General features: G+C 45.3%; 1 protein-coding gene across 12 annotated transcripts in view; it reads left to right on the top strand.

Moving 5' to 3' along the window:
- The window catches only part of MEF2C (myocyte enhancer factor 2C), a 566,275-nt gene that overhangs the window by 158,853 nt on the left and 385,960 nt on the right, over nucleotides 1–21,462 (top strand). The window lies entirely within an intron of this gene.

Genomic DNA, 21,462 nt, shown 5'->3' with positions numbered 1-21,462 from the left:
CTGGAGTGGGAATAGTAATTTTTACCCCTACGCTATCCAACGCTTTCCCTACTGTTGCACCCACTGGAGTGGGAATAGTAATTTTTACCCCTACGCTATCCAACGCTTTCCCTACTGTTGCACCCACTGGAGTGGGAATAGTAATTTTTACCCCTGCGCTATCCAACACTTTCCCTACTGTTGCACCCACTGGAGTGGGACTAGTAATTTTTACCCCTACGCTATCCAACACTTTCCCTACTGTTGCACTCACTGGAGTGGGAATAGTAATTTTAACCCCTACGCTCACCAACACTTTCCCTACTGTTGCACCCACTGGAGTGGGACTAGTAATTTTTACCACTACGCTATCCAACGCTTTCCCTACTGTTGCACCCACTGGAGTGGGAATAGTAATTTTTACTCCTACGCTATCCAACGCTTTCCCTACTGTTGCACCCACTGGAGTGGGAATAGTAATTTTTACCTCCACGCTATCCAATGCTTTCCCTACTGCTGCACTCTTTGGAGTGGGAATAGTAATTTAAACCCCTACGCTATCCAACGCTATCCCTACTGTTGCACTCTTTGGAGTGGGAATAGTCATTTTTACCGCTACGCTATCCAACACTTTCCCTACTGTTGCACTCACTGGAGTGGGAATAGTCATTTTAACCCCTACGCTATCCAACGCTTTCCCTACTGTTGCACTCCCTGGAGTGGGAATAGTAATTTTTACCCCTACGCTATCCAACGCTTTCCCTACTGTTGCACCCACTGGAGTGGGAATAGTAATTTTTACCCCTACGCTATCCAACGCTTTCCCTACTGTTGCACCCACTGGAGTGGGAATAGTAATTTTTACCTCTACACTATCAAATGCTTTCCCTACTGCTGCACTCTTTGGAGTGGGAATAGTAATTTAAACCCCTACGCTATCCAACGCTTTCCCTACTGTTGCACTCTTTGGAGTGGGAATAGTAATTTAAACCCCTACGCTATCCAATGCTTTCCCTACTGTTGCACCCACTGGAGTGGGAATAGTAATTTTTACCCCTACGCTATCCAATGCTTTCCCTACTGTTGCACTCTTTGGAGTGGGAATAGTAATTTAAACCTCTACGCTAGCCAACGCTTTCCCTACTGTTGCACTATTTGGAGTGGGAATAGTAATTTTAACCCCTACGCTATCCAACGCTTTCCCTACTGTTGCACCCACTGGAGTGGGAATAGTAATTTGTACCCCTACGCTATCCAACGCTTTCCCTACTGTTGCACCCACTGGAGAGGGAATAGTAATTTTGTACCCCTACGCTATCCAATGCTTTCCTCACTGTTGCACCCACTGGAGTGGGAATAGTATATTTTTACATTTTGCTATTGTATGTTAATAATATTGGATAATATTTAATTATATTATGTTAATATATATATATATATGTTTTAACAAATATGATTGTTACATTTTTTTTATAACTTTCATTAAATATTTAATTATAATAATTTAATTTAACTATTTTTAGGTATATTTTAGTAATTAATTTTACATTTTAATTTAATTTAACACTGTTTTTAATAAAGTCGATATTTTTTACAACTATATTTTTGTAAATGATATTTTGTACTCGATATTTTTGTACTTACCTGTTTGTACATACAAACTTGATATTTTGTCTGTAGATATTTTTTCCTCGATATTTTGGGTAGTCGATATTTTGTCAGTCGGTATTATTTCAGTGATCCAGTTTCCCCATCTTTGGCCTCCATAATACTTTGCTTTACTTTTTAACAAGTATGTAGATGCTGCGCTAGCAGTTACATGATTAAATGTAAGTTTGGCATCTATTAGTTCTTGTTCACAGACATCATTTTTAGAAGTGAAAAATGTGTATTCAAGTTTTTTAATTTTATCAAGAAGTCGGTTTGCTAGAGATTTCATAAATTCCTTTTTATGTGACACAAAATTGCTGCTAAAACTGCAGGCAGCTGCTTTATAGGAATTCCATATCATTGGAAAAGAAGTGTTATTGGTATTATTAACGGTAACAGAGTAATCGTCTAGTGGTAGGGAAGTGTAAAAGCACCATTTACCTGAATGAGGTGGAAAAGCTATAAGGGGGTCATTATGATGTCTGGTGGTGGCGATCTGACAGACATCTTTCCCGCCCGCCATTTAACACCCGCCATATTACAATGGCGGGGGGTACAGTGGCGGACGGAAAGACCGTCCACAGCTTTTCTGTGGACCTGGGCTATAATATGGTGGCAGTGCCTAGCAGGCGCCGCCTGCCATATTATGATGTTTGCAGATTTAGGCCTTTCCAGGATGGCGATGCCGCCATGGAAAGGCATGCGATCTTCGGCGGCCCATTGCGGGCCCCCGGGGTTTTGGGGGCATGGGGGGTACCATGGGTACCCCCTTCATTGGCCTGCACAAGGTGGCAGGGAGCGCACACTGCCTGTCACTTTGTGCATGAAAAATGCACAACATACAACTTTTACATTGCGGTGGGTGCTGCTTTCAGCATCGCCCACTGCAATGTAAAAGATGCAGGATGCGACCGCCAGGCAGAATGGGAAGTATGTTGAAGTAAATTTCTACAAAACAAAGATAATCTATACGTGAATGAGAATGATGAGCTGCGGAATAAAAAGTGTATTCACAAAGGTCTGGGTGACATAATCTCCAAACATCTACAAAAGGCTTACTTTCAAAAGCATATTTAAATTTAGCATGCATGTTAGAGTGGACAAATTTGGAGCTTCTGTCTAAAATGGGGTCCATAATCTGATTACAATCGCCTACAAGGATAATATAATCATTGTTATACTAGTATAGCTTGTTGGATGTATTAGACTAAAATACATTATCAACAGAAACCGGACCGTAAACAGATATTGTAATGGGAACATTATTAAACATCAATTTGGTTGTAATCCATCTGCCATCTGCATCTTTTCCTGAGACTTGAAATTTCTTGTTACAAAGAATTAACACACCATTCTTTTTCCCTATAGCTGGGGAATCAAATACATTGCCAATGCAACATTCTTTCCATATTTGACGTTCTAATTTGGACCAATGTGTACAAAATCTGTTTAAAGTTTAAATGAGATAAAACCCTCTGTCTGAAATACTCAGCTGAGGAAGTCTTCTTTCAGTTAGACAAGCGCACAAAACACCATTCACAATAGCGGGGCACGACTCAAGATAAGCACGCTAATTCCGAGGGTCTGCTGCAGAACAGTATGCGTGCATGTGGTGGTTCGCATGCAGACAAAACGACTCCCTGGCCTATTTGGGGATGATGCTTACTGGTGAACATTGCCGGTATGTGTTCCATGGGATCTGATATTGAGAGAATGTCCCCGATCGGCACGGACCGATAACACGGCTTGCCATCTTGAGGCCGCATAACCATGGCCCATATCCTTTTGGTGTTTAACAGTTCATGGTCCTTAAGATGGTTCCCTCTTTGCTTGTATGTTGTAAAGGTGCTAACTGTGCCTCCCCTTTTGATCGTAGACTTGTAGCACTTACAGTTTTCTAAAATCAACATTTCACTTCGGTTTATTTCAAGAAACCTGATATAGTATAACTAGTCAGTTGGTGAAGACAGCAATGGGTCAGGAGTCCTTGTGCCATGCCTGAAACCAGATTAAACATAATATGGAAAATAAATGATACTTTATATTGTGTTTTAGGAATTAAGTAAAACTCTGTTGTAAAACCTGTGTTGTCCTTGGACTAACTTTCAACTCTGAGGTCATGCATGCTCGTTGTGCAGGTAGGTGCAGCTATAGATATCTGGCAGACACAGGTGACGATGGTGGATCTGGTCAGACTGAAAACTAGGGAGCGAGGGAAGTAAGACCTGTGTAGTGTTTATTAGTTGGTCGTATACAAAGCAGTCATTCAATTCATGGGGAAAAGTTCACATTGGAGAAAAAGAGTGAATCCTGGGTGTGTATTTGCAGGCACTCACAATCAGTAGAGGAAGAGTAGCCACAGTAATTTAACTAATTCAAACTTTAGAGTGTGTTAGAGTGAATTGGAGACAGCAAAAGTGGGAAGTCACAGGTTTTGGGCAGAGATCTGGAGACAAATGTGGGCTGGCATTAATTATTAGCTGTAGGGAAGGTAGTGGATCGGAGACCCCTGACAATCCTTATAACCTGATAAGCCAGTAAATGGAAATCCATCTCCATATTCAAACTTGAAATTTAAACTGTACTCTTCGATGCTAAATAAACCCCTCCCTATGTACATACACAAATATTTTGGTACAAATAGTAGAGGGGACTTTCCAATCAAGGGAGGAAGAAATCACATTATTTGCCAAATTCATCTTTATTTCTGGCACCTCTCAACTTGGGATGGTGTTGACACTAGTCACTCATTTTTTGAATGCTAGCCCTGTCTAAGAGACGAATATGGAGACAACCGGTTTGGCAGATCTTCAAGCCGTAGGAAACCCCCAAAAAACTTACATTCATAATAGACCGATCTTCAAGTCGTAGGAAACCCCAAAAAAACTTAAATTCATAATAGAGCATCAGAGAAATCAGCAAACAGGAGAAGGTTAATAGATGGATTAGATCGATACAGTCTTGTGGGGCTACCTTTGCTGATAGAGAGAACATTTATAGAGCAAAACTCTATATCTATATGTGTCTGAGTTAGAGGTGGAGGCCTCAATAACCTAGGCCTATGGTGGAACTCTCAGTCCCGACACTGTCTCCGCTCAAAAGAGATGCGCTTGAAATCCCACTAACAACAGTGGAAATTTCAGAATGGGTCACCCAAATAAATAGTGGGAAGGTCCCTTCAGAAGTTTTTAAGATGTTGGCTACCTTGGTTAGTAAAGTACCATGTTCAAATGGATTTCATGCCTATGGAGGACACCTGTCTCTACAGTATCAGTGAATGGCTGATCCACAAAGAAGAGAACCCCAAAGGTGAAGTGAGTCATACGGCTGATCTTCTTGGCCTGGAGTGTTTTTATTGACCAGTTTGATGTCTGCCTACAAGAAACCTGGCTAACTATGAAAATACAGTGAGCCGGTTTTCCCTCTTATAGTAAAAGAGGCTTCAGTTAGAGATAAAGAGACAGACCTTCTACAACAGTTGTTTACACATTTCAACTGTTGTACTTAAATTGTTTATACTTATAATTTGGTCGCCTCTTTTCAACTTACATGTACATTTGAAACCTTATGTCAATTACATATTATTATGTTTCACCTTAGCAGTGTAGGTTCTTTTTTTGTATAATTCACTTGGGACACGCCATCACCTTTTTGATTGCATATGTGTTTATAAGTGTGTGGAGTGTGGAGTGGTGTGGCTCACTGGTTAGAGGCGGCAGACCCGGAAGCAGAGATCGGCCCGGGACCAGGGTTCGATTCCCTACGCGGCAGGGTCTTGGGCCATGGTCAGCGGACTCGATAATTCTCGCCTCAGTGCCTACTCCAACCATGGATCCCACTCAGCAACTCTGGGCAATAGCTTGCTTAATCTCTACTAACGGCCCCATCAGCGCCGGGGATGCTTGTCTTCACCTTGGAGATGCCCAGGAGGGACCATCTCACAGGGAAAGCCAGGATGGGTTCCCCAGCGGTATACAGCGCCGGGACGCCCCTTTGCTGGGGCAGCTGTGCGCTTTACAAGTATACGACATTTAACATTTAATGCTACTGAAATTTTGTATAAACTGTTGATATATTTTTTGCATTAATTACTAATACATTCGCATTGTGTATACACAGCTTCCTTTCTCGACATCTATTTCAATCACCCTCATTGCCATTGTGCGTTTTCCTTATCAGAATCAATTCCCATTTTCCCACAGGAGCCATTGTTTCTTGTTAAAACCTTCACCCAGGCTCCAAGTGAGTAGGGTTCCCTTGTTTCCTTTTCCAATCAGTTAGGGGTAGGGGCAGGCCTTCCGGGGGCTTCATGACCTGGGTCGGAACCCATATCCGGTGTACAGTGGGAAAGGTTAAGCTGATATCGGAAGAAATATTGGGACTAAACCTACCATCACCATTTGAGCTTGTAGTCTATGTCTATAAGATTTATTCAAGACCTATGAGCAATAGACAAGAATCAACAACAGTTGAATTGCTCGCTACACACATTGCAACTCTACCGGAGGGAACTCACAAAATAGTGGGTGGCAATTTTAATTGCCAATTTGATCCTCCGGATGTGAGCACAAAGGACCTCTCACAGGAGGAGGATAGAGTCTAGTCCATTCTGGACTTGAAAATACACCCCATAAAGAAATGGTCCCCGCTGGCTCTACAAATTAATGCTCTGATCCTAAATTAGAGTGTGTGTGCATGCAACAGGAGAACATCGGGCAGGGAAGGGAGGCACACTTTCAAACGAGCCCAATGCACAAGTTTAATAGATTATACACTAGCTGATGTCAGACTCTGGATGTACGTTACTGACATGATAATTATAACTAGGCATGACAGCAACCATAATGCTCTTGCGCTGGACATAGACCTCCTCGTTAGTAGCACATCAGCCACCTGCCCAGATCCCCTTAATGGCAGGCACCAATTAGAAACAAACAATCGCAGAATCAAGGGGAGCATAATCACACACTCACAGGAAGAAGTCAAGACTATTTATAAGGTGGAGAAGAGAAGTCTTGGAGTTTTGAACAAATTAGATTCCTTTTGGGCCAGGAAGAATCTATGGTGAGGATTTGGGAGGTTCACGACCAATTATTCTAAGGACTTAAAAATCTCTTTTATGTCAAAGCTAAATATGATGGAGTTTGGAGAAATGCACCCTCCTGGTTTAATAGCGACTGTAGAGCTGCCACATTTGCACTAATGACCTCAATTAAGTGCCAGGATAGATGCCTGATTCAAGCTAAGAGAGTGGCTTATAAAAAGGTGGTTAGTCATGTCAAGAGGGAATGGGAACAAGGGAGATGGCCCTACTTGCTGCCACTAAAGATAGTGATAAAACTATATTTTGAAAGATAGTTGCCACTGGGAATACTGACAATGATGTTTGCATTGAAAATAATAGTGCTATTGATGTCTGGAATGCACATTTTTCAAATCTTTGCTCCCTGACGCTGGGTGTTAATGCACCGTTAGTATCTGCAAAAAGCTGCTTCATGGAAGGCACAGAAGGAGCTTCCACTAGTGACGTGTACCCTGTTATCACTAGTAAGGAAGTGACCTCAGCCTTCAAGATGATTGTCCCTCACAATGCCACTGGCACCGATAGGATACCTGGTGATTTGTTTCTGGCTGAGACTAAGGTATGGGGTCCATATTTTGCGCCACTATTTAATTATATGTTATAGGGGAGCTGCCAATTCCTCCATATTGGGCAGGAGCTGAAATAATTCCTTTCCATAAAAAGGGCTCCCTTTTGGTGCCAACTAATTACAGACCCATTAGTCTTATTGACACTCCCAAAAAAGTTTTAGTAGTGTCATCTAAAAAAATTACAAGAGTGGATGGAGGCGATTGACATTCTAAGTCCTCTGCAAGCAGATTTTCGCAACTGTACGCCTACTGGTGGCCAAGTGTTTAGGTTGTAGTTGTTATATTGGAAAACAGTTGCTCTTGAAGGTGGCAGATTTGACATGGTCTTTGTAGATCTGAGATCTGCATTCAATGTGGTCCCCAGAAACGTTTTGTGGCATGTGTTTGGCTGAGATAGGAGTTCCAACTTACCTACGCATTGTTGCTGGTTTAATTAAATGAAGCAGCCACGAGAGCATCGACAGAGTCGAGTCTGAAGGCAGTCTCAATATACCGAAGTTTTGGCCGATCATATATACATAGCTACAATAAAACGATTTCACATTCTTAGAAAATATGTGGGCCCGGACCTAGTCATAAATCATAAATACAACACAGGTGGAACTCGACCTCTGGGAGAGCTAGCCTGGGCCCGTGTGTATGTGTCCAGATGTCCGGCATGGGGAACGTGTGATCACTACGTGTGGTGTTCATGCTGTATCCTGATCGGGTGAGTGTTCCTAACTACATGTGGCATCTAACTTTGTGGTATTTTAGGAGTGTGTGCCTTTGGCCACATGTGTTTTATTGGGGCTAATTTCCTAGTATCTGTTTGTGGTGTAACTGCCTATCTGTGGGATTGATCTTGGTTTTCCCTGGTTGCACGTGTGTCTTAGGGCTGAGTGTAACCATAGTTGTGATCTATCAATCGGTAGGTCTGGATTTTTGTTGTAGGGCCTGTCAGACTAAGTACCTCTGACTCAGGATTGATGGGAAGGTCATTTTGGGTGAATTCTAAAGCAATGATACAAGTTCTTTATTGCACGTACATATAACATGGCTGTCATTGGTATCATATTTCCTGTCAGTTGTCATAGCATACAAAGACATTTCTTTTTCAGGTATTGACATTGCTATCCGTGCAAAGTTTATGGAGTGCATCGACATTGCATGTATTGGTATTGCCGCTCTTGTGCATACCTATATCATGGCGTACATTGATATTGCATTTACCGATAATAACAGTATAACCATTGAAAGGCTCCATGAACAGAACTTTGCTCAGGTCCGATGTGGCCGGTTAAGAGAAGTGCCCCAACACTTTTCACACTGTATATTAATGACTTAGTTGCACGCCTGGATAAGTGTGCTAATGATCCTTCTAAACTAGCCAATATGAAGGTGCCTGCGCTAATGTTTGTGGACAACGCACTCATCTTATCTCGGTCACCCAGGGGCATCCAGGAGATTCACAGGGTCTGGAAATTAATGTAGAAAAAATAAAATATATGGTATTTAACCTGCGCTGAGATTTAGATATATTCTGCTCATCTTCCTTCACTTCTCCATATTTAGGTATATTGATTTCCCTTGGGTATTTACCTGTTTGGTCATAGTTAAAGACTCATGTCTTGTCTTAAGCCCTATTCATCTGTGGCTAATAAGTGAGGCATCACTTGGCCATCCATTTTTGCCTTTTAGTAATACAGTATTCAAGGTTTTTAAAGATATAGCCACCCGTCGCTCCACACTACTCTTTTTGGTTTTCAGGAGATAACTAAGGCATTGCATGTCACTCTGCCTCTCTTTGGTGATATGGTACATTCAACAGTATGGTCCTACTAGCAACTGCTTCAAAGGAACGAATACGGTATTAATCCACGTATTTCAATAGTGGCAGGAGAGACACATATGAAAGAACACGAGTAGGGTCTTTGTAGAAAAATAAATTCAATTTATATTTTCGAAAATATTTTAATAATGCATACAGTTCAATAATACATTTGTATTCCAGGTTATCCCAAAGAGTGTAAGAAAGTTGTTGTAGAAGCACTCATGTGCAAAGTGATAAGGATAAGAGAAGAAAAATAGTAAGAAAATATATTCTAAATTCTCTATCTACTACTGGTGCAATAAACTCGAATTCAGCCAATGCGAAAAGCCTGTCTGCAAAGACACATTTTTTGTTCAAAGGCAATGATCAATAGTTCAGAAATGGTTATAGCTCAATACTAACATCCTATTCACATGCATCTTTCTAAGCTATCCAGGCTTAATAAACAATGTGGACATTTCGACCTGACTGTTGCATGAGTTATTGTAGACGTTGCATGTGGGTCTTCATCAGTAGGGTATCGAGTGAATATTAGGGCAACCTAGAAAAGAATACCCTTATTAATACCTGGTTATTCAAATAACTGAAAAGAAACTCACCTATTGCCAAACAACATATAAGCAACCACTGACCTATAGTGATGCAATGAAAGATTTTGGTAAAAGATGGCCCAAGGCTCATAATCCACAGATATATCAGATGTGATCCAAAGGATCTAAAAACACACAAGGAAGTAATTAGGCAAAATTAATTTGAACTTAAATGAAGCTTGTGGAGGACTAGGTGGAAAGTTTAATCAATCAATCAAGGCATTTATAGAGCGCACTACTCACCCGGAGGGTCTCAAGGCGCTTGGGGGGGGGGGGGGTGCCGCTACTGCTCGAACAGCCAGGTCTTGAGCTTCTTCCTGAAGGAGAGGTGGTCTTGGGTCAGGCGAAGGTCGGTCGGGAGGGTGTTCCAGGTCTTGGCGGCCAGGTAGGAGAAGGACCTTCCTCCTGTTGTCGCTCTTCGGATGCGGGGGACGGCGGCGAGGGCGTGTTTGGTCGATCGGAGGTGGCGTTTGGGAGCGTAGAAGTTGAGGCGGTTGTTGAGGTAGCTCGGGCCTTGGTCGTGTAGGGCTTTGTGTGCGTGGGTGAGGAGACGGAAGGTGATTCTCTTGTTGATGGGGAGCCAGTGCAGGTCTCTCAGATGTCCGGAGATGTGGCTGCGTCGGGGGATGTCGAGGATGAGTCTGGCTGAGGCGTTCTGGATCCGCTGGAGTCTCTTCTGGAGCTTGGCGGTGGTTCCGGCGTAGAGGGCGTTGCCGTAGTCCAGTCGGCTGGTGACGAGGGCCTGGGTGACCGTCTTCCTGGTCTCGGTGGGGATCCACCGGAAGATCTTCCGTAGCATGCGCAGGATGTTGAAACAGGACGCGGAGACGGCGTTGACTTGTCTGGTCATGGAGAGGGAGGAGTCCAGGATGAAGCCCAGGTTGCGTGCGTGGTCTGTCGGTTTGGGTGCGGTGCCCAGGGCGGGGGGCCACCAGGAGTCGTCCCAGGCGGAGGGCGAGGAGCCTAGGATGAGGACTTCCGTCTTGTCTGAGTTCAGTTTCAGGCGGCTGGTCGTCATCCACTCGGCTACGTCTTTCATCCCTTCGTGGAGGTTGGTTCTGGCGGCGGCGGGGTCGTTGGTCAGGGAGAGGATCAGCTGGGTGTCATCGGTGTAGGAGATGATGTTGAGGTTGTGTTGGCGTGCGATGGCCGCAAGGGGGCTCATGTAGACGTTGAAGAGGGTGGGGCTGAGCGAGGAGCCCTGAGGAACGCCGCAGATGACTTCCGTGGCTGCAGATCTGAACGGTGGCAGGCGTACTCTCTGTGTCCTTTCAGCGAGGAAGGAGATGATCCACTCTAGAGCCTTTTCCTGGATTCCGATGTTGCTGAGGCGCTGCACTAGGGTGCGGTGGCAAACAGTGTCGAACGCCGCGGAGAGGTCTAGGAGGATGAGGGCTGCTGTTTCACCGTTGTCCAGCAGGGCTCGGATGTCATCGGTGGCAGCGATGAGGGCGGTCTCGGTGCTGTGGTTGGCTTGGAAGCCAGACTGTGAGGGGTCGAGGGATCCATTCGTCTCGAGGAAGGCGGCCAGCTGCTTGTTGACGGTCTTCTCGATGACTTTGGCTGGAAACGGGAGGAGCGAGATGGGGCGGTAATTCTTGAGTTCGGTGGGGTCCGCTGTTGGTTTCTTTAGTAGAGCGCTGATTTCTGCGTGCTTCCAGCTCTCAGGGAAGGTGGCGGTGTCGAAGGAGGTGTTGATGATGTCCCGCAGGTGGGGTACGATGACAGCGTCGGCCTTGTTGAAGACGTGGTGAGGGCAGGGGTCTGTCGGAGATCCGGAGTGGATAGAGTTTCTCGAGGGCTCGGCAGTTCTTCTTGGAGCTCTTGAGTTCGTCGGTGAACCATGGGGCCTTCTTGCTGCCGGGTCTGCTAGGCGGGGTCCTCAGTGGGGCGAGGTCGTCTGCGCAGTTGCTGATCCACTTCGTGAGGTTGTCGGCGGCCTGGCTGGGGTTCGCTGAGCTGGCGGGAGGGTGTTGGCTCAGGGAAGTGGCGAGCTGGTCTGCTGTGATCTTGTTCCAGTTTCTTCGAGCAACCTGTTGCTGGTGGTGGTGGATCGTGGATCTTCTGAAGGTGAAGTGGACGCAGCTGTGGTCCGTCCAGTGGAGTCCGGTGGCGTGGCTGAAGACGATGTCCTTGCTGGAAGAGAAGACAGCGTCGAGTGTGTGTCCGGCGAGGTGGGTGGGGGTGGTCACCAGCTGCTTGAGTCCGATGATGGCGAGGTTGTCAAGCAGGGTGGTGGTGTTGCGGTCGTTGTTGTTCTCCAGGTGGAAGTTGATGTCCCCCAGGAGGATGAAGTCAGCGGAGGGGAGGGCGTGCGGGCTGATGAAGTCGGCGATGTCTTCGCTGAATTGTGTGCGTGGTCCCGGGGGTCGGTAGATGAGGGTGCCTCTGAGGGTGGTTTTGGGGTCCGTGTGGATCTGGAAGTGCAGGTGTTCGGCGGTTGTCAGGGTGTCGTCGGTGTTGGTCGCGATGCGGATGGTGTCTCTGTAGATGATGGCGATGCCTCCTCCAGTCTGGTTGCCGCGGTCTCTTCGGGTGATCTTGTAGCCCTCTGGGATGGCGATGGCGATGTCGGGCGCTGAGGAGTCGTTCATCCAGGTTTCCGTGAGGAAGGCGACGTCAGGAGCTGTGGTGTCGAGGAGGTTCCAGAGTTCGATGGCGTGTCTGTGGACGGAGCGGGTGTTGAGTAGGATGCACTTGAGGTGGTTGCTGCTGGTGTTCGGCTTGGCGGGCGCTGGTGCGGGGCAGGTCCGGATGCAGGTGAACTTGCAGGCGTGGCAGCTGAAGGGTCCGTGGGTTCGTCTCGGGGTGGCTCGGTAGCATCCCGGGATTCGGCCGGTGTTGAGTGCGTTGAGGGTGGTGGCGTCGTACGTCCGGCGGGGGCCAGGGGTCTTGGCCCTGGGCGCGGTCCAGGCGCGGACGGGCGCAGACGGGCTTACCTTTGGCGCACCTTCGGCGCTCAGTCGGTGCTCCCGCTGCGCGCGGCCGCTGCGCGGTCGCTCTGGGGGCGTCATAAAAAGGGAGCCGGTCGGGAGGGTCTGCGGGAGGGCGGGAGCGGGAGCCAATCGGCTGGCGGGGGGGCGGGGCCGCGGGCTAGGGCAGCGGGAAAATCTGGCGCGGCCTCGGCGGGCCTCGGGTGGCGGGAAAATCTGGCGCGGCCTCGGCGGGCCTCGGGTGGCTGGGATGGCGGGAGGCTGGAGTGCTCGGCGGCCCTCGGTGGCTGGGGCTGAGCAGGCAGGCACAGGAGCGTGGGGGTGACCAGGCCAGGAGGCGCAGTGGTCACATCAATCAATTAGTGAGCACAACTCTGCTGTATAGATATTGAGCGCACCCTCAATTTGCAAAGGTGATGAGGCCAAATTAATCAAGCTGGTTGAAAAATAGAAAATGCACTTTGAATAGTTATTTCTACAAAGAAACGATTTAAGGGCAGGCGTTTGTGGAAGTAATAACTCACGAACATCTTTTTTGAGAACGAATTGATATTGATTCTGTAATATTGCGAACATATAAAATGTTGTTAGTTTCCTCCAACTGATATACACAGATAAAACAAATCACTAACAAAAAAACACGCAATCTTCATAACATAATCTCTAACATGCTCATCTCACATGCTCCAACTCTCAAACTGTCAGCCGGAGTGTGCCTGTAGCGGCAGCACAGATGTAAAAGCGTTGGTGTACACGTCAAGCGTGTACGTCGGCAAAATCTTGTCTTAGCCTTCCAATACCTCCATGCAACATGGCCCCTGACCGCACTAGTTCTAAGTAACCCGGGTGGCACTCTAAAGGACAGCGAACAAATAATAATAACAAAACGTCAAATGCAACTCAAAGTTAAATGTGACTAGTAAAGTTAAACACTCCCAAAGCGTTGTAGTATGAGATTGTGAAAGAAAGGAAAGGGGACGGAGAACATTATTTGATCTCAAGAGCACATTTAAAAAACAAATATATTCCATAGATACATTCTAATGACATGAATTTGTACACAATCAACAAACATTAATCAGTAAAAATAAAAACAACTGGCACTTAAAGAGTGGCTGGGGAGTGATATTCCTAAATTAAGTTATGTGTGAATCTGGACCTACAAGGAGGTCATATACATTATTAATAGGCCTAGTGTATCGCAAACTACAGCTTAATGAGGTCACAGGACGTTATATGCTTTACCATGTGATGTTATATGTAGACAAAGATCAACTTGGAGGATTAGCATGAGGTTATAACATGTAAATTATGGTTGCATAAAACAGGTTTAGTATAGTACCTTATTCAGATATCTAGAGTATCACAACTCCAGCATAATGATGTCTCAGTTCGGAATTTGCTGTACCATGAGTTGTTAGATATAGACATAGATCAAAAAGGAGGACTCAGCCATTGTTCAGAGTGGACACCTGTCTGTAAATCTCATCTTATTCGATTAGGCCCTCATGACTGTGTCCAGATTGTGTATCCATTGGCACTCTCGTAAATTGACAATGTTGGCAACACCCCCCCCCAGGGATGGCACTGACTATTTTAAACTCTCTGCAGGTTGTCCAAATATGTTAAAATGTTCAACAAGAAGTGCCCTCTGGACCTTGCATCAGATCCTACTGCAGTGTTTGTAATATGCGGGGTAATATTTTTTGTCTAGTCTCATGTCTGAAATCAGATACACACTAGATTATATCACACCAACGCTGTTATAATTGGTATGGTCTTTGAGTATGTAGGTATAGTTTTTGTGTGTAGAAGACTTGGGGATTGATAATGATATTGGGCGGACTGACATCAGCCCAACACCGTTGCAGAATCGGGACCGACCGACCTCTCCGCAGGGAGACAGGGGCCCCGCTAGAGGCCGCAAAGTCGCTGCCTGACAGGTGTTCCATGACAGAAAGCCTGAAATGGAAAGCCTGCCGGAAATCGACATTGTAATCCTGACAGCAGAAATGCCATCCACAGGGATTATGGAGAGGCCTTCAACTGGCCAATGGGCTCACTGAGCCTATCAGAATCCAGCCGGAATGACTGTCTGGTTTTGTTTTCGACCGCCTGCATTGTAATGTGGCAGGCAAAAGTGAAACCCACTTTCTGAGTCACATCGTAATGAGGCCCATAGTCTCCATTGTCATGGTTTACACCTTACAGCACTCACACTTGAAATGTCCCTTGATCTGGGGCATATTCCCCTAGGTCATCAGATTTATCCTTGTGGGTCCACTTAAGAGCGACCCCACTGTATGCTCCTTGACATTTTTTCCATGCTTGAAGGCATACATGGGTACCTCAGGGTTTCAAACTCATCAGCTACCAACAACCAGTGTAGTTTTTTGACATTCTTGATTGCGCTACTGCGTGTGCAGAATGTAGTCACGCAAGTAATTCTGTTATATGATGAATCTGTATGCTTGTTGGGTTCCAGGAGAGTCTCTCTGGGGTACAACCATGCTCTTTTTTGCGACTTCTTGAGTAAACTCTTAGGTTATCCTCTATCTGCTAGCCTATTGATAACTTCATCCGATTCTCTGAAAAAATGAGTTTTTTGGAGCAGTTCCTACGGAGTCTGAGATATTGTCCAAAGGGTAGGTTGTCACTCAGACTCCTGGGATGATGGCTTGAATAGCATAGGAAGGTTTTTCTTTCTCTGTCTTTTCTATAGAGTGCAGTGTGAAGTCTTCTTTAATAGTGATGTCCAGAAAGTTTACAGTTTTAATGTTGTATTTAAGCAAAAACTGTATTTCACAAGATCTTAAATTAAACCAACCATGGATATTCTTTAAGGTTTCTTCATTCCCTGACCATAACATCAATATATAATCGATATATTGTCTCCACAACACTAAGTTATTACTATATGGGTTTTTGTTATTAAATATGTGGTGTCTCCCACTAGAAAGGATTGCCACATCCGGAGCAAAGCCTGCTCCCATGGCTACCCCTTTGGTCCGGACATAGTAGTTCCCTTGAAAGAAGAGAGAAATCTTTGTCATTGCAATCTCTAGAGGTTTCAGGATGAAATCAGTAGGACCATTAAGTAAGCTATTAAAACACATCTCTTTTCTGTTTAATGGGTCTCCGGTACCTGTCCTATGGTGTTTTTATCAGTTTGCAGTTTTCAGCGCTGGGACGCCCCTTTGCTGGGGAAGCTGTTGCGCTTTATAAATCATATAACATAACATAACTTGAGCAGGTTGCAGTCTTCCATCCAGGCCTTTTTTTATCACCTCCAAGGCTGCCCTCTGGAGAATACTGGTATAGAGTGAAGCAATAGCCATTGTCACAAGGAGTTGAAACTGGACAGAGGTCTTGTTGGAGAATAGGGTCTGGGAGGGATTTTATTGAAATAGTGCCTCAAGCGTACCTTGCGAAAGAATGGTGCAATTCCATTTTAAGGTTAAATCCATTGGGTAGTGCTCTGAGTACAAATGGCAGGCCTTTCTTAGAATCAGTTCCTCATTTTGTGTCAACATTTGGTCAGAAAGGTTTATGATAGGGTATCTCTGGATAATCTATCCACTTCGGTAGTTTGTGTTATAGTATCAAATTCCCTGATTATCTCACAAGACGTTCCAATGCTACCTTTGCATTGACTAAGGCCTTATCGTCTATTTATGTATGTATTTATTTATTTAAATGTTTTATACAGCGCTGGCTAGACCCAGGGGTATCAGAGCGCTTTACAGGAGTGTGGGGAGGAACGGTAATAAAAAACATTTGATCAATGAAATTGCAATAAGAACCATTAGACCAAAGAGAGCAGAAAAATATGAGTGTTCTTTACATAAATATTATATTAAGCTAAAGAGGGCAATGAGTAATTAGGCTAGGGTAGGTGGGTGAAAAAATATAAGGGGAAGAAGGATAGTAGTTGGGGAACAGTGGGAGGTGGTGTGTAAGGATAGATCTAGGATGAATAGTTAGAGGCAGGGAGGGTGATTAGGGGGAGGGGAGAGAGTAGCATGATGGAGAGGAGTTAAGAGGGTGAATGGGGAGGAGAGAGACTGTAGGGCAATAGAGGGGAACCTGACGGGGAACAGAGTGGGAGTCAGTGTCAGAGGTAGGTATTATGGACTCCAATATTTGTTGAGGAGGTACAGTTTAAGGTCTTTTTTGAAGCTGAATTAGGAGGGGTTACAGTGCATGTCTTTAGGCGGGGTATTCCAAATGGAAGGAGCGTTTCCGGAGAAGGAGCGAGCTTGTGTGCATTTCTTCTTTAACAGAGGGGGAACTAGAATGTGGGTGTTGCATTCTCCTTAGTTAAATAAAGAAAGAAACGATTGCCAGTACTGAGCTGAACTCACTAAATGCTTCTAACTAGACCTTATGAATGAAATATGAAGATCCACTTTTTAATTCCACCATTAAATGGTTTATTTCACAGTTTTCTCATAGCTAATTTTATCAAAAAAAGATTTTTTGTGCATATATATTCATATAATACAAATGAACGGACTATGTACACTAAATACAATACATTTACACTAGACAACTATATACACTAAATGTACACCATCACACGTACCCCTCACAAATTTTACCAAACACTAGTCTCACACACTCTCACACCATACATACACCATGCCAGTGCGGATCAGGCTCGCTATTGCATAACCCACAACCTGGTCATCAATATTGCTACTCCCAATGTAAAAAAAAATACTAAATACAATACATTCCAAAAACAATGTAAATATGATTTGCCATAGTCACAACAAAACAATAAATCTTTAGCTATTAACAATTTAGATGAAATTATATTTGGCATGGGATAAACAAGGTCGACGCGTTTCGAACCTGGCTGATTTCGGGGTTCTCCTAAGGACCACAAGACTCTACAGAAAAAAGTAAAAACATACAAATTTAGACTAACTATTCTGCCATAATCACAACAAAAATGCAGCACCCACTGGTGCTCAACTTCCTACCTTAATTCCTCGATGAACCAAACACCTCTTTGGTAAAATTATTCCTGTGCCAGCATTCTAAAAAGACACAAACAAGAAAAAGGACAAAGGGACAAACTATTGTAGTCAACTGTCATAGTCATAAATTTCAACGTACAAACACTTGAAGGCAGGGTACATGTGCTTACCCAAAGCTGCAGGCAGCAGTGTCCTGTTGGCGGCTCAGTGTCCTGTGGGGCAATAGGCACTCGTTTACCAGAATTTCAAATTTGTATCATGCCAAACACTAGTCTCACACACTCTCACACCATACATACACCATGCCAGTGCGGGTCAGGCTCGCTATTGCGTAACCCACAGCCTGGTCATCAATATTGCTACTCCCAATGTCAACAAAAATACAAAATACAATACCTTCCAAAAAAAATTGTAAATATGATTTGCCATAGTCACAACAAAACAATAAATCTTTAGCTATTCACAATTTGGATGAAATTATATTTGACATGGTATGAACAAGGTCGACGCTTTTCGAACCCGGCTGATTTCGGGGTTCTCCTCAGGACCACAAGACTCTACAGAAAAAAGTAAAAACATACAAATTTAGCCTAACTATTCTGCCATATTCACAACAAAAATGCAGCACCCACCGGTGCTCAACTGCCTACCTGGCATATGGACTCAGCCTTACTGAGTCGAGTCAAGGCCCTTTGGTGTTTTCTGCATTCTCCTTAGTGTCCCAAGTAAAATGATACCTCACATGTGTGCGTGTCCAATGCAGAATAGGCTAAAAACGTATTTTCAAACAATAATAGCGCTTAGAATTCTTGTGCTATACCCTTAATCCCTATGTTTGGGGCTGTTCCCAGTCACATGCCCTTACCCCACCCACCCAAGTGAGGTATCATTTTACTCGTGAAAATGAGGGGAACGCTGTGAGGTAGGATATTTTTGCTGGCATAGTGATTCCACCCAAAAATATGTGGAAAGTGTGTTTTTTCAGCTAAATTTGAGCTTTGCAGAGCATTCTGGATAGGGAAACATTGGGGGATCCTCACAAGCCGTACCTCACTGGACTCCAAAGGGTGTCTAGTTTTCAGTAATGTGTGGGTTTGCTAGGTTTCCCTAGATGGCAGTGAGCCCGGGGCCAAAACCCCAGGTGTCCCCCCCTAAAACCAGGTAGTTTTGTTATAGGTAATTTTGAAGTCTCCACAGTAGGATTTGGGCCATTTCCTGTTGCAGCCACTATGCCTACCCACACAAGTGAGGTACCATTTTTATTAGGAGACCTGGGGGAACGCTGGGAGGGCGGAAATGTGTGGCTCCATGCAGATTCCAGAACTTTCCCACACAGAAATTTGAGAAAAAAAAGAGATTTTTTCAGCTAGATTTGAGGTTTGCAGGGGATTCTGGGTAGGAAAATGTTGGGGGACCCACGCGGTACAAAAGGGGGTGGTGATGGACGGAGCATCTGAACCAATCAAACACTCACACCCAGTCAAAAGATCTGGGTTTAATCCATCACCGTTCTTTAGCCCACTCTGCCACCCCAGTTCAGACATGGCCATATGCAAATCAGTCTGACCGTGCCTCATGGGAAAAGTCCAGCCCGAACTGCCAAGCCATGCCTTCCCTGGACCGGAAACAAGCTTCCGAGGACCGGTTTCTGGCATTACAGCCGTCTTCGGCCCGGCTTGCTTGAATCCAGTGGCAAAGTGAGCAAGGAACTCACGTCTGAGCATACCCCGCCACACTTATGACGGCCAAAGAGGTACAAAAGGGGTGGTGATGGACGGAGCATCTGAACCAATCAAACACTCACACCCAGTCAAAAGATCTGAGTTTAATCCATCACCATTCTTTAGCCCACTCTGCCACCCCAGTTCAGACATGGCCATATGCAAATCAGTCTGACCCTGTGCCTCATGGGAACAGTCCAACCCGAACTGCCAAGCCATGCCTTCCCTGGACCGGAAACAAGCTTCCGAGGACCGGTTTCTGCCATTACAGCCGTCTTCAGCCCGGCTTGCTTGAATCCATTGGCAAAGTGAGCAAGGGACTCACGTCTGAGCATACCCTGCCACACTTATGGCGGCCAAAGAGGTACAAAAGGGGGTGGTGATGGACGGAGTATCTGAACCAATCAAACACTCACACCCAGCCATACCTCGCTGGACTCCACCGGGTATCTAGTTTTTAGAAATGTGTGGGTTTGTTAGATTTCATGTTAGAACTGGGGGTCTCTAGTTGGCAGTGGTATACACCTTTGCCCAAATAGGGACCTTTGCTTCTAAGTCAGGGAAAGGGTATTACACTACTAGATAACCCCTGCTCACCCGGTTGGTAGCTTGGCACGAGCAGATAGGCTTATCTCAGAGGCAGTGTGATAAGCATTTGTGAACATATACGGTAATACAGTGAAAACACTACAGATGGACACCACACAGGTTTTATAAAAATGAGTGTTCTTTATATAGACTTATCACAAGACCATAAACGAAAAAAATCCACAATACTGTACTCAATAATAATTATTCAAGATGGTAGAAATCGTTATTCACTTAAAAGCAATCTTTAGTAACATATAACCCCAACTGTAGTTATCACGATGTCACGGTCAAAGAAATCCCAAAGTACGGCGCCGATCGCGAGTTGGGCGGCATCGGGCCCGGAGTCAAAACAGACCCACAAACAACAGTACCTGGGAAACATGAAAACAAAGACAGCTCACGGTGGTGGGAGTTGCGGCGCTATTTGCGCGTTGCGGCGTCGGTTCCTTATTTCGGAGGAGATGATGCATCAGTGTCCTGGATGCTTGCGCAGACAGTGGAGGCGTCAGTTCCTGACCGGAGAGGAGGTGACGTCACAATGGCGCCGAAACCACGGTTCCGTACGATGTCGATGGATTCTTGACCAACCACGTTGACGATCGGCTCCGCGATGATGTCGGCTTCGGAGTCGATGCGGCACAGCAGCAGGTGTAGGGCCGGCGTTGTAAGTCAGAGCAGCGCTCACGGCTATGGCAGGCTTACTATGTCGATCGCTGGCGGTAATGTGGCTTGGCGCCCGGCGTCGGGTCTACGTTGCAAGTCGGTGCAGCGCTCACTGCTTCGACCCAGATGACGGCGTCACCCGCCGGCGTCAGTATTGCAGATTCCTTCTGAAGCACTGGAACAGCAAGTTCCAGATGCAGGCAAACAGATGCGGTGAAGTCTGGTATCCCTGAGACTTCGGTCTGGAGGCAAGCTCAAATTAAACCCTTGGAGTAATATTCTGCAAGATAATGAAAGTTCTTTAAAAGTTCCTTCTCCTTTCCTTGGCAATGAAGAGACCACTGCAGGCCAACCCATCAAACAGCACACTGGCAGAGGGCCAGTCCAAACTCCTGCAGCTTCCTTGGTTCTTCTCCTTGGCAAAAGGTTTGTCTTGTTCCCAGAAGTGATCTAAAATCTTAGGGTCTCGGTCCCCATATTTATACTCATATTGTCTTTGTTCTCTGAAGACAGAGAGGCCTTTGCCTAGTCCAAACCAGTTCTGGTCAGCCCTGGAGCACTTTGTTGACAAGACTCCTTCTTTCCTTTCACAGTATAGACCAGGGACATCAGACACACCACAAGAGGTGGAGCTAGCATGGTGGAGGGAAGGCCCAGCCCTATTCAAGTCCCAGGTGAAACTCCTCCCACCCATCTGCATGCAGATCTCTCTATTCAGCCCTGTGCTGACTCACCCTGTCTCCTGGAATCCCCCAGCCCCTGTCACTTAAACTCCATACAAGGAATACACAACCTAGCAGAGGTAGGTTTAGATAGTTAGGCAAGAAAATACCTACTTTCTAAAATTGATATTTATTTTCAAACACAGAATGTTAAAACCAACTT

Source organism: Lissotriton helveticus, chromosome 2_1, assembly GCF_964261635.1.
Source record: "Lissotriton helveticus chromosome 2_1, aLisHel1.1, whole genome shotgun sequence".
NCBI classification, from domain to species: Eukaryota; Metazoa; Chordata; class Amphibia; order Caudata; family Salamandridae; genus Lissotriton; species Lissotriton helveticus.
The sequence above is the reverse complement of the archived record's forward strand: the minus strand, read 5'-3'. Positions and strand labels throughout refer to the sequence as shown.